The sequence below is a fragment of the Anopheles darlingi genome, chromosome 2, assembly GCF_943734745.1.
Source record: "Anopheles darlingi chromosome 2, idAnoDarlMG_H_01, whole genome shotgun sequence".
Taxonomy (NCBI): domain Eukaryota; kingdom Metazoa; phylum Arthropoda; class Insecta; order Diptera; family Culicidae; genus Anopheles; species Anopheles darlingi.
In genome coordinates, this window is record NC_064874.1 from 74,565,760 (window position 1) to 74,578,556 (window position 12,797).

At 49.1% G+C, this 12,797-nt stretch overlaps 1 protein-coding gene across 7 annotated transcripts in view; it reads left to right on the forward strand.

Annotated features, from left to right (window-relative positions):
- Nucleotides 1–10,590: 10,590 nt before the first annotated feature.
- Nucleotides 10,591–12,797, forward strand: part of LOC125952053 (diacylglycerol O-acyltransferase 1) — a 5,613-nt gene continuing 3,406 nt past the window's right edge. The window contains exons 1-2 of one of the 7 annotated variants that reach the window (XM_049681283.1): nt 10,591–10,748; nt 12,795–12,797. The exon at nt 12,795–12,797 is cut by the window's right edge and continues 282 nt beyond it. The gene's annotated coding sequence lies outside the window, so the exon portion shown is untranslated. Of the gene's footprint in view, nt 10,749–10,836; nt 11,414–11,472; nt 12,599–12,794 lie in introns of those variants that run through there. The other 6 variants (XM_049681278.1, XM_049681280.1, XM_049681284.1 and 3 more) reach the window with 6 other exon arrangements.

The following is a 12,797-nucleotide window of genomic DNA, read 5'->3' on the forward strand; positions in this document are numbered from 1 at the left end:
CGAGCCCCCCGGTAACTGCGAGCCCCGCGTCCACGAATCGGAACGCTCGTGCATTGTTTTGCCTTTCGGTCCTATTTTTTTCTCCACTCCCTTTCTCTCTCTCTCTTGCTTTTCTGTTGTGGCTTTTGTTGGACCGTGAACTATGAGCCGGGCAGGATTTCGCTCGAAATTATGTCGCTCGGTGCACGGCCAATGCGTGTCGGACCGGGACAATGGAGCCTCGTGCACCGGAGCTGCGGGAGGCTCAAGCTGTTGATGAACGGTGGATTTCAGGTGAATTTTTCTTTTCAATTTAATTAGCTTGTTGCAGCGGAGGGTAATTGAATTTTAGACCATCAATGACCACCAGGCCGCGGGCGACATGCGACTCCCCTTCTCCTTTCCCGTGCCCAAATGGCACCAATGGTCGTGGTGTGGTATTGTGTGTCCGGTGGTTCGTTTGCTGGAAAATTAACAAATTGTCCTAATGAATTACAATGCGTGGCTTGCTTCGTTTTTTGTGTTGTTTTGTGCTGGGTTTCATGGGCCATTTTAATATAATTTGATTTTTTTTTTAATATACGTAATTGTGATTACAAGGGGCTTAAATCGTCTGTTCAGATTGTGACGAGCTTGCCTAAGCGGAAAATGAGTTTATGCGCGTGCTTTCGATCCGATTATTGTTTCATCGTTTCGTGGTTTTCAATTCAAAAGGCTTACCAAAGAGAAGAGTTTCACTCCTAGGGCAGTATTTACACATTCAATCGTTCCTCATTTATTTTGATGTGCCGTGCAAGCAAAAGTTGTTCAAGAACAAAACTTTCGGGAAACACTTTCGTGAAACAAAATTCACTTGATTGATTGGAACATAATACCTTGTGAAGTTTGCTCATTAACGAGAAATAAAAGGCGATTATTAATAATAGATTGATTTAATCATACAAGAACTAATTGAAGTGTCTAATTTTTTGTTGATTACTTTACTTACTTTATACTATTTCATTCATTAGTTTATTCATTTTAAAACCGTGTTCTGCTTCTACTGCTTCACGAATGATTTAATTAAATGATTGTTATATTTTTCCAAAACAACTGCTTCAAAGTTGCGCATCGCTTTGAGCAAAGTACGACGAGCAGTTTGCAAACTACTATATTTCTACTGTTACTGACGCATATTTACGCATTACTTTTAATAATGTCGCCATTTACTGCAAACAAAAAAGAAGTCACGACAAAAGCAAAGCACTTAAGCACACGCTTAACTTCTGGAACGAATTAAAGAACTAGAAAATGATAAATAAAAGACATCAAGTCAAGCATTATCTGAAAGTGTAAATCTCAAATAGCCACCACTAACCAACCAATTGATTGCATCTGATAACGTGTCCCAGCGCAGGCCAGTACCATAAACAACTAGGCCAAAGTGCATCCCGCATCGTAAAACTGTTTGATTTGTTCAATCAAATCCCGTTTTCTCGATCTCGGGTGTAAATGGGCAAATTAGACAGCACAAGAAACAACATCCAAAAATCGCCTTAACGACATCAGCAGTCGACGAAGACGACGACAGAGTGGCTCAAAACAACATCACGATTGACGCCGCGATAAACAGTACAACAGCACCAGATAAAGGACCCTGTCGAAGTGAGCACTCCAAATTGGACAACATTAAAGTAATCTCTCCGTCGCTCGCGTGGCCACTCGGTCCCAGTGCCTCAACACAAGCCAACATCCCTTGGCTTTCCCTGGCTAATTTACTATTATTAGCTCCCTGCTAGCGTCCGTTGGCTCCTTCGTCAACGTTCCACTATCTGCTAGGGATGATCGACACGAAGAGACGACACTTACGGTCACCGCTCTGTCTGTCGAGGAAAGGGATCCTCACACGCAGCACTTCACTTCCTTCGGCTTATCCATCGCATGTGTGTGTGTGTGTGTTTTGTTTGAGGAAAAGCCTTCCTAGAGCAAGAGAGAGAGGGAGAGAGAAAGGTCTTTTCTTTTCTGCACACCGCTCAAAATTTGCCTCCGATAAGCATCACGCAATTATCGTCAAGCAAAGTGATGTCCAGCGGACCAAGCAGACTGTCCAGCGCCCGGACCGGGCATTAGATATCCTGGCGCGCGAGAGGGAGGTTAGGAAATAAAAAAAAGTGTGGCCTCAAAAAGGAAATGGACGCTGCCACGGCGCTCCGTAATCGGTGCCCGAGCGCTCTCGATCGGTGAAACAAAAGCAATAAAACTTCATGACGTCCATTTGTCGGTTGGCGTTGGGCATTGGGAACGGCCGGCGGGATGGATGGAAGGACGAATGGATGTGGACTTCGGAAGGTCGTGAGGCGCGCTTGAGAGATGTTATCGATGAAATGAGTTTTCAAAGAACTTCGACTTTGGCTTTGGCCAAGACGCTCTCTCTCTCTCTCGGACGCCATTGTCTGACGTATGCAGTCTGGATTAAGCTCTCCAACCAACCAACCACTGGCTGATAGTGATGCTCGTCCAAGACGAGCCGGCTTTGAGCCACTGACATTGTCCGCGTGATGTCCAGTTTTTGGGGCAGAACGTCTCTTAATGGTGAGCTCTCGCCAATCCCGCCACTCTATTAGCCATTTGTGGCGCTTCACTTTCTTCGTCACTGATAAGGAGACATGTGTTAAGGCAGGATTTGTCTTTTGTTACGTGAGAAAACTCTCAACTGGCTATGGGTGATGGGATCTGCTCTGTTCTACTCTAAACTGCATCCGAAAAAAAAGGTTTCACATTTTTGCAGACAATTAAGACAAAGCAATATCTTAAGAACGCCGCTAATAGAAGCATTAGTGTTACAATTTGCAAAAGGATCCCCTCCCGGGATGACCGCTCAATGGCACCACCGTGAAAACAGGAAGCAGCGTTCACCGACAGGCGATCTGCTTTGCTTGCAATCACTCGATAATAGATTGATGCGATAGTCGAATTGTGTCCGGCACTCGGTCACTCCCCGAAGGACAGTAATGCTGTTAACGCGTCTGCCATTCTCTCTCTCTCTTGCTCTCGACCCGATACGGCGATACGGCGTTGCCACGGATGGTGAGAGCATAAAACAAAAAAAAGCTGTAATCGAGATGAAGTGATGATGGCACAATTGCAGAAGAGCTGCTGCGCACCGCTCCGGACCCCAACACTTTATTCCCGGTCCCCTTTTCTCGTCCTTTTCCCTCGCCTCTTCTTGCTGTTGTTGCTGCTGCTGCAGATTTTATGGATATTCAACAGAGAATGAAGCGTCGTCGCTGCTCGTTCACCGATAACCCCGGCACGCGGAGTGCCTCGTCGTTGTCGTTGAGTGCCGTCCCGTTGTCGTTGTCGTTGTCGTTGTCGTCGTCGTCGTCGTCGTCGGGATCCCTTCTTCCTTGCGCCTGAGACGCCTGTCGCGATGTTGATATCCTTCGTTTTATGGCGAGACGATTAGGGGGATCAATTGTCAATTACGTTTATCGCTCTTTTATTGGTATCGACATCCAGCGCAGCTCGAGCCACAGCCAATTGGTAGTGAGGGGGGGGGGGGGAGACGTTTTTCGCGAGCGAATGATGAAGATTTTCTCCAACCTTTTTTTCCTTTTTTTTCTTTTTGGGCTTTTATCATCCACATTTTCCACAATCGACGTCCCCCCTGGAGCGGGCTGCAATCTGGAGAAGAGAGTGCGAACGAGCAGCCGATTGCGGAATGTCCTGCTGCGTGCTGCTTGCGGTGTCCTGGCGAGAGGTAGTGCGGTCAACCTGGAGCCGAATCGAACCACCAATCCGTTGCATTTTGCGCGAATTGTCGTTGCGCGTTGAAAAAGTGAGCGCCATAAATAGTCAACCCATCAAGATGAAAATCGCACCACATAACTCTTACTGATGTTGGTGCTGGTCGGTGATGGTGGTAGGAAAAGGGAAACGGGGAAATTTGGTGCATTATACGCTGCGATCGCTCGCTCGCCCAGTCTATTGTTTGCTGGAGAACCAATTTATTGCAACATCAGTCCGTGAGTGACGAAGGTTAATTTTATCCCAACCCAACGAAAACGATCCATCCAAGAGGGAGAGAGAGCATCATCAGTGCTGATGCCGCATCCATGTGCATAAATCAACGTGTTCCAGCAGTGAGATCAGAACGATGCGGTCCGGGGATGGCCCGATGAAGCACACCAATAATGACACCCAAGACTGATCGCTGGCATGAAGAAGATACGCCCCCGGGAAGGGAGCGGGGAGGGAAGGAGCGAAAGGACAACAAAAACCGCGCATTCGACTGTTCATGAGCACTAGCGAACCGATTTTCCAGCCAATTTTTCTTCTCGCACTTGATAAATACAATAAATCATGAACGCACGAATGCCTCCTTCTCTTTTACGCGGCGTTTGCCGCCATGCCGTGTCGTCCATGTTGCCATGAATCACCTCGACATCGATCGTTGAGCGTGGTTTGGTTTGAAAATTATGTGCCAGTACATATTCATGAGTGTGCCGGAACTATTCACCACGTGGCGTGTAGCAAAGGAACGCCGGGAAAAAGGCCGGGAAAGCGCAAACAAAGATTGACAACAAAAAGCCGAGGCCTCCCGGACTTGGTTATTAATATCGCGGGTGCGGTCCGATTGGCCCCATCATGCGGACACCATCATCCGCACGGTGCGCAGTGAAAACGGGAAACATTTCGGCCGCGGAGTACTAGATGCGCTATTTGGGCGACATGACGACGGGACCACGCGATGAGCAATGGGTTCAATATGTGGCCGATATCGAATCTCGAATCCAGCATCCCAGACCAACCCGAACTGGGGCGTGCGGAATATGCAAACACCAGCAGGAGCGCGGGGAGCGCGATAAAAAAAAGAGTGTTGCGAACATCCAGAACTCTACGACGACGAATCGGAATAGCAAAAGAAGAGCAAAACACGGCGCCCAACTCTTGGCGCGCGCGCGCGCGTATGTGTGTGTATGCAAACATGCATAAATACGCCCATGAGCCCATTTATTAAATCAATTTTATCCACCACCACCACCCCCCGCCGGAGGTTCTGGTACAGGCCTTCGAGCGCACCAGAGGTCTTATTATCAATTACCCCATCGCGAGCGAAACCCAGCGCACCATGTGTTTTATCTGTCCCCTTTTTCCTGCGTTCCGAGCCGTTCATAAATATTGTCTTGCACCAACGTTTACCACCACCACCGTTCGGTCTATTCTCCCCCGTTTGCTCTAAGAGGGTGAGGCCATTTATCGTTAAATTTGCTCGTAATTTTCGGTTGTGTTTTATTGGGCCAAGCGATTCACTTTGCCAATTGATCATCTTCTCGAGATTCCCGGACGGGACGGGACGGGACGGGACGGCGGGGAAGTTGGTGGGCCACATCACATTCATATTGGGCGCGCGTTTTGCCTCGAACTGTCACCCCCAGAGGGGAGGAGGCGAAATTATAGCTAAACGAAGGGAATTGATTTAGTTAATGTTGTGACAGGGAGATGCGTTTGGTTGGTGCGAGGATTCAAAGAAAAATGTATGCTAACAAGCTACGCTCACAAGTAGCAAACACACGCGTAGAATGTTCAAAATATTATGTTTCATCGAGCATTCTTAAATATTCTATTTAAACATAATACACACAAAACGTTCCTCGCCATAAAATGGCATTTTCTTGGCAAATCTCTCTCTCGCCCCATCTGCAAGCTATCGAAGACACCCTGGGAGGAACTGGGGCGCTTGCTCTCTGCCTCCCCACCGGCCCCACCGTTACCGATTGGCGCCCCCTTTCCATTGCCTAACGCCCGCCCGAAAGGACTCGCGTTGATTGCGTTGATTATGATTGATTGTAATCAGTTTAGGGCCCGCGCGCAAGGAACAAATGGGACCACAAATTAGGCGCCGAATGCGTGCGTGCGTGCGTGCGTGCGTGCGTGCGTGCGTACGTCAGACCGTGGGTGAGTGTGTGTGTGTATGTGCGGTCGTATGTGTGGTCGGAGTGGAGGCGCCCGTGGATACAACATTTCCGCCGCCAAATGCGTGTCGATTAGACGATACCATTCCGGGGGCCCTTTTGCATGCATACCCCGCCGCCCCGTCTGTGCCACGACTGTTTTCAGTTTTATGCTATTTGTGTGTCGAGAACCCTTAAAGAGCGCCATATAAAATGGCGAAATGGTACCGGCGCCGGCAAATGGGTGTTTTTCGCATTTCGCGCAGAGATGGTTTCGGTAATTAAATTTAATACGATAAACATGCTCTTCATGTGCTGGTTTATTTTGTAGGTTCTTTTCCATAGCATGCTGCTGATGCTGCTCGGCCGAGGACCAGCAATGGTTTCTGGAACTGTTCCAAGTTCTGTAAAGGACAATAAAAGGACATTTGCTGCTGGCTGCAGGATGCAGGATGCCGCTGCCAGTCAGCCAGCTGCCAGATCGCTGCTTTTTCGATCGTTTTATTCTTTTATGGTACAGTAGTTTATATATGCCCTGGAAATGTCTACGCTTAATTGATCCCCTACTGCGGATGCTGACATCTTCTTCTGTTTCCTCTCTTTTGTATTCCAAAATCTATTATCATTTCTTTAAATCAAACAAAACCGCTCTACTGTCGGGTGTCCTTTAACAGCGAAACACGCGTTAATGATGCCGTTCAACTCTCGCTGCTGATGAAGGCAGTCCAAAACGCTGCTATGCTATGCTTCAATTATGCAAATCATCAGCGCGTGCGGCCACAACGGTAAGCCTCAGACGGCGGCCGGATGCACCACCGAAGCTAGAAATCAAACAAAATGCGCTATTAAAACAACAACACCGAAATGGGGATGAGGACACATTCCTGCATGGGGGAATCGCACATCGTGACCTCGCGAAGGGCTAATCCTTTCGGCCAACGCCGGTGATGCGGTGATGCGCGAATAGATAATCCAAATAAAGTGACACGCGCGTACGAGAACGAGAAGCAACGAGGAGGCTGACGTTTGGGGCAACGCTGCTAATCGCCTCTAATATCTCGACTCTCGACCGACGGGCTGGACCGATCCGGTGGTCGCCGGCGAACCGGGGGCCATTTCCTTACCAGCTCCACGTCGGTGTGAATTGATTATATTTTAATAATAATTACACTTATTAGATCGCAATCACCGACGAGCACGTCCGGTCGTCATCGTCAGTCATCAGTGGCCTCGGTGCTTCATCAATGCCCTAACCACATCGCCACCGTCGACGACGCCAAGTTGCCGTGCGACATTCGATGGCCCCGCCGCGGTCCGGGATTTGGATGCCCGGGTTGGCCAAGCAACCGGGGAAAATGGATGAGAGTTTTGCACTTTGTTTGGTCATCTAATGCCTCATGCCCCGTGTGTGTGTGTGTGGTGTCGGTCAACATTGTATCGCGGTCATCCCGGGCTCGCTAATTAAGTGCAATCAGAGTGGATGCGATCATACGGTAGCTACGTTTTCCTGCGTACGAACGCATCCCGTCTGTCTGCTGTTGGCCACAGACAGACATACACACACGCACACACACGCACATGGTTTTGTGGTGATTGGTCGATTGGCGAGCGACTTGATTGATTTCGTTAATAGACTTCGTCGACGACGCTCCACTTAATAGCCCCGCAATTCAGCTTTACTGACCAATTCGGTGACACCGAGAGCCATTTTTCACGCCTCATCAACATCATCATCACCATCACCATCATCATCGGGAGTAGCGGGACCCGAAAAGAAGTGCAAAAAAAATGGCGAAGGACCGAATCATCCGTCAATCTGGTCCCTTTTCGCAACGAGGAGACTTGTGTTGAGACTAGCGAATTCCTGTGAACGAAACGGAAGCCGTTAACACTACTCCCCCGGGTTTGTTCCCGTAATCATTGGGTGGAAGAGTAAGTATGGGGGAGGGGGGGGGGGCTATCTTCTGTCTCCTCTTCCCACTGCCCACTGAGTCTTTGACCACATCAATCTGGTTTGGAGGGGGGGTTTGGGTAATCTGCAAACATTTATCTTCTCTAGCTGGACCATCTCCTCGACCCCAGCTAGTGGCCGGAACAAAAAAAAAGGCACCAGGCTAGTGGTTGAGGAAATGGGACTCACTGGGAAGATAAATAACTCTCCGGATGGCCTCATAAACGATGTCGAATATTTCACAACACTGAGCGGTCAAATCACGGAAAGGATGTGTCAATTACGGTGTCCATATTGCCGCCTATCGTACCGGGAATTGGTCGCTTCCGTATTCATGTGCGCACCATTCGCTAATTGGCGATCGAGTCCGGGGGTTTGTCCCGGGGTTCTAAATGGGCGGTGGTGATGGTGCAATTAACGGCGTAATAAAACATATATAGATCCCGGTGCAAAGGTGCAACGGTAGCGGAGGGTCTCCATATTTCGGCGCACACAATGCAGTGTACTGCGGAACCGCCAAAATGGCGCTGATCCGGAGTGTGAGGGTGAAGATCGGTTGCAATCGGGGCAGCGGTTTACATGTTCGGTTTCTCCACCACAAAACCGACACGGTGGGTTGGGGTTGGGAGATCAGTTACTGCAATGGTTGCCGGAATCTCCGCTGCGCTGTGCAAACGGCATCATAATTAGTCTAATTATTTCGCATTAATATCAAACAGTTGAAACAGGGACAGGAGGTGGGATTGGCGGAGGTTTGGTTTTGGGGCAGCTCATTTGCTGGTTGCCCCGAGGAACAAACGAACATGAAAATTTGGATTTTATGTTCCACTCCTCTCGGTGAATGTTTCGGACTCGGAGTAGCCGAAATGAAATACAAAATGTTTTTGATCGATTGTAAAAAGGTAATAATATCGAGGGTTGAATGCTAGGCGGAATGTACATCATTTTGGGATCCTGTTTGTTTGTGGGATGGGTGTTGAGGACCTAGCTACTCGTGGAAATCATCAAAACCACTCAGAACAAAAGAGTTGGTCATTGAGTCGCAAAGAGGAAGCGGTTGCGCTTAAACAGAGATAATGAAAATACCTATTGGTCCTAGGAATTGTTGATTTTGATCTAGAAGACGAAGAAGCTTCTAGCGCTGGATTTAGATAAAAATGGCTAGACACATGCATATACAAAGGTCTGAGCGAAGATGATGAAGAAGAAGAATTAGAAAAAAACGGTTATTTTTAAATTTAAATTTCCTCAACTCCCAAACCGGTACAGTATAAACTTGACTGACCGGCAAACTCGACCACTACTTTTGCATGCAAAAGTTTTGTATACAAAAACCAAAGCTACCAACAAACCCTGCGAAGTATGTAACTTGCGTGCAAAAGCTTTCCATTTTATGCTTTACTCTTTTTTCGATGCTGGCTAGAGTGAGAGCTTCTAGTCGGAAGTGTGGGATTTCCGGTCTCTGAGCAGTCCGGACCTACCTTCTAAAACCCTCCCAGTCAATGCCTTGAGCCCCCTTCGGATCACCTACTCGGTATTAACTTCGAAGGGGATGCTGGACATGATACTGATACACACTCATGCCCATGTGGGTTCGTTCGCTAAAAACCGCCCTCAAGACTTTGCAAGGCTACTCGTTGGAGGTTTGCTCGCGCCGTGGTTTCCTCCTTGTGTTTCGGAGAATCAGAATTTATCATGTATAAAAGGCGATTTTTTCCCAAACCTATCAATATCTTTGTTGATACTATAATTTGTCCAGTTTTATTGAGTCTAAGTAAAGCCTGTCCTGAAAACTGTAATGTAATGTAACTCACAAACAAAACTTCTTACAAAAGTTCCAGAAAATTTGCACCCCACATGCTACCAGCATGTTTGGTTCACGTTCTCCCAGAACATTCACACCAGCAAGCCAATGCCGTACTATGACAAAGGCTATAGAAACCCGAAGACAACGATGACGAGGGCGATGACGAGGCCTATGACGAAACATCTGTTTCATGTTTTGCCCATCGTTTGCCGGTGCATCGATGCATACACCACGAAGCGCCCATATCCTGCCGCTCGGAGAATGCCCGTTCTCGCTGGCAGCTGCCGACAGTTTGCTCCTGTTCGCATTAATTATGTTCGCTTCTTTGCCTTCCTTTCATTTCGCACTGCACACTCGACATTGATCATCGACCGGATGAAGGGTACGATCGCAAAGATCGCGTGCATTCCGCAACTCCGCAACCGTCACCATCGATCCTGGGATGGGTGCGCACGCGCTCGAAATGTTGGAGTGTAGTTGTGTACCGACCGCACGAAACAACCAACGGTGGGGACATAATATCGGATTAAAAACAAACCCCTGGCCAACATTACTATCTTCTACGGCGTCCTCCAGCGGCAGCGGCGTGTGCGTCACGAGGCGTCATGCTATTACGCTACCGCTTTTACAGTGGCGGACAAGGCAGTAGCACTACCAGCAGCATAGGACCAATTGATGATCCCTTGCAGACGCGATCGATGGGACAAGATCACCGACAAACACATGCAGCCAGCTCACTGTGGGAATACCCTGTTTGTCTCGGGTAAAGTAACTTCCTCCTAGGTCGAATGCATCGTCGCCGTTCAATTTATGCGCGCTGCTGTCTCGACCGGCTACCTCGTGGCGATAATCGGCGGTCACCGAAGTTCGTTCGCGAGGTGGTGTCAGTAGTGATCATCACCGTGTAGCGGGGGCCAGCGACGACGACGACGACGACCACGACGACGTAGAAACATTTCAATTCAATCAACCAAAGTGTGTAAATCGCGCGCTCGTCGTCCGTCGTCGAGTGACAAAACGTTCGGTGCCGGGCGGCCGTGCGATGCGGTATCCGTTCTCGTCCCACCATAACGAAAACGTAAGTAAAACGTCCGACCACCATTCGGGTGTGTAACATGGTGGTGTGACCGGCGAACGATTTTCCTGACTCTCCTCGAGTGCATGTGCGCGTGCTAGCCCGTACTCCGACTGCCCTGATAAGCCGCTAACAAGCCACGCTACTATCTCTCTCTCGTTCTCGCGACCGTGGAGTGTGTTTCGTCTACTGGCTGGGCGGAACTACTACTACCACCGCTTGCACCGCTGTTCCTTGATCTCCGATTGTAGTGATAAGAACGCTGCTCGAGTCCGGGCGTAGTGCCGGCGTTCATGACGGTTAATGACACAGTGTGGTACACCCGGGCAGCGCCTGCACCAGCAGCAGCAGCAACAACCTCTAACCGCGTAGAGGTCTCTAGTCGCCCGGTCGTTGCATCTGGTGGTGCATTTTGTGTGGTGCCTTCGGAGCACGCGGTCGCAGTATCGATACATCATCGGCAGTTGCTTGGGGCGCTCCGTTAGATGTGCGTAAAGTGAGTTTTTTGTACGAGCGTCTGAAAACAACAACCAGATCGAAGCTTAGTAATACACTGTCCGGACTCGGTTGTCTCGAGTGTGGTTCCCTGGAATGGCGCAGTACGTACTACGGAGTTGAAGCTAAGCGAACTCACACACTGCAGGAGGGTGTCATCTCAGTGCGCAACGGTGCGTAATTGCTCGTATGCTAAGCGATCGGTGGAGTGGAGCGCTGGTTTTTCGGTGGTTCGCTTGTTGCGGTCGTTTGTGGAGAAGGCAGCAGAAACCAGTTTTTGGGAAGGGCAACCATGACCGCGTCGTGCGAGTGCGCGAGTAACGCGAGCATGTAACCGAGCATGCGAGAGCGTACCAAGGTCGCCAAGATTGATGGAGAGTGGACGGACGGATGGACAACGCCGACCGTTTACATCACGTCATCATCATCTCGAGTCGATCCTCCCCGTGCGGCTATTTATGGTGCACTGGTTAGGAAATACTATCAAGGGAATCGATAGTAGCACACCGGTTGCTAGTGAAAAGTGAACCTCATCGATCGTTCCTATAGAGGGTCTGCTGCGACAGTGACCGTCATGGTCAAGTTCAATGCCATGTTTCACGTTCGTTCACCGGGCCGGCTTGTGCACTCTAATGCTAATGCATCCTGTGCCGCGCTTTGTTGACGGTTGCGAGAGCACACCGGTATTTAGCACGCATAATCGTGATGACCTCCTTTTTTGGGACGCGGATTCTATAGCAACGTTCGGGCGAGCACATGTTTGCCTTTCTTATCATCGAGATGTTTGGGCAGAAGCGGGTGCTAAAAACGGGAACAAGGTCGGGCATTACACTCGAGGGTGGCGTGCATGTTGGCCGATAGGCAGATGCAATCTCTCGCATCCGTATGATAAATAGCTACAAAGCTGGCTGCAGGGCTGAAAGGTTAATGATCGATCTCACTTCCGCGAGTTGAACTGTTTTGTTTCACGTAGATAAGAGCGTAAACGCTACTCGGGATGTAAGTGCAGGTTAACAAGGTACGCTAGCCGACTAGAACCCTTTTCTTATCAGTCAGTGCGCTCTTCCAAAGAGTTCTCCTGTAAAGCGGGTGCAGTTATCACAGCTGCAATGATCAGGTAGCATGGAGGTGTTACCGACTGATAGCAGCTGCATTGACAAAACCATCATCAACAGTCTGTTCTCCGCTGCACCGATCAGTCCATAATCACTCTACGCAGTTAGTACGACCGATTAAAGGGGCTTAGTCGATCGTCGACGTCGATTATCTCTTCCCACGAGTTCTAATAGCTTAAAGTCACGGTGAATGGTGGAAAAGCTAGGCCGGGACGTGAGAATAATATACCTCCGGACGATTAGGTAATACCACCACCGCTACCACCGCCCCCAGCGTTGATAATCCCGTTGCAGGTAGACGTAGATCTCAATACTGTGCCCCTTCTAGAGGGCACCCTAGGATTGAGAAGGGTTGTGATACGGTCAAACTGCTTTATGACAGCGTTGGTTGCGATAAGAAAGCACCAAATTTCACCCAACCTACCCTTCTCGTCGACAGAAT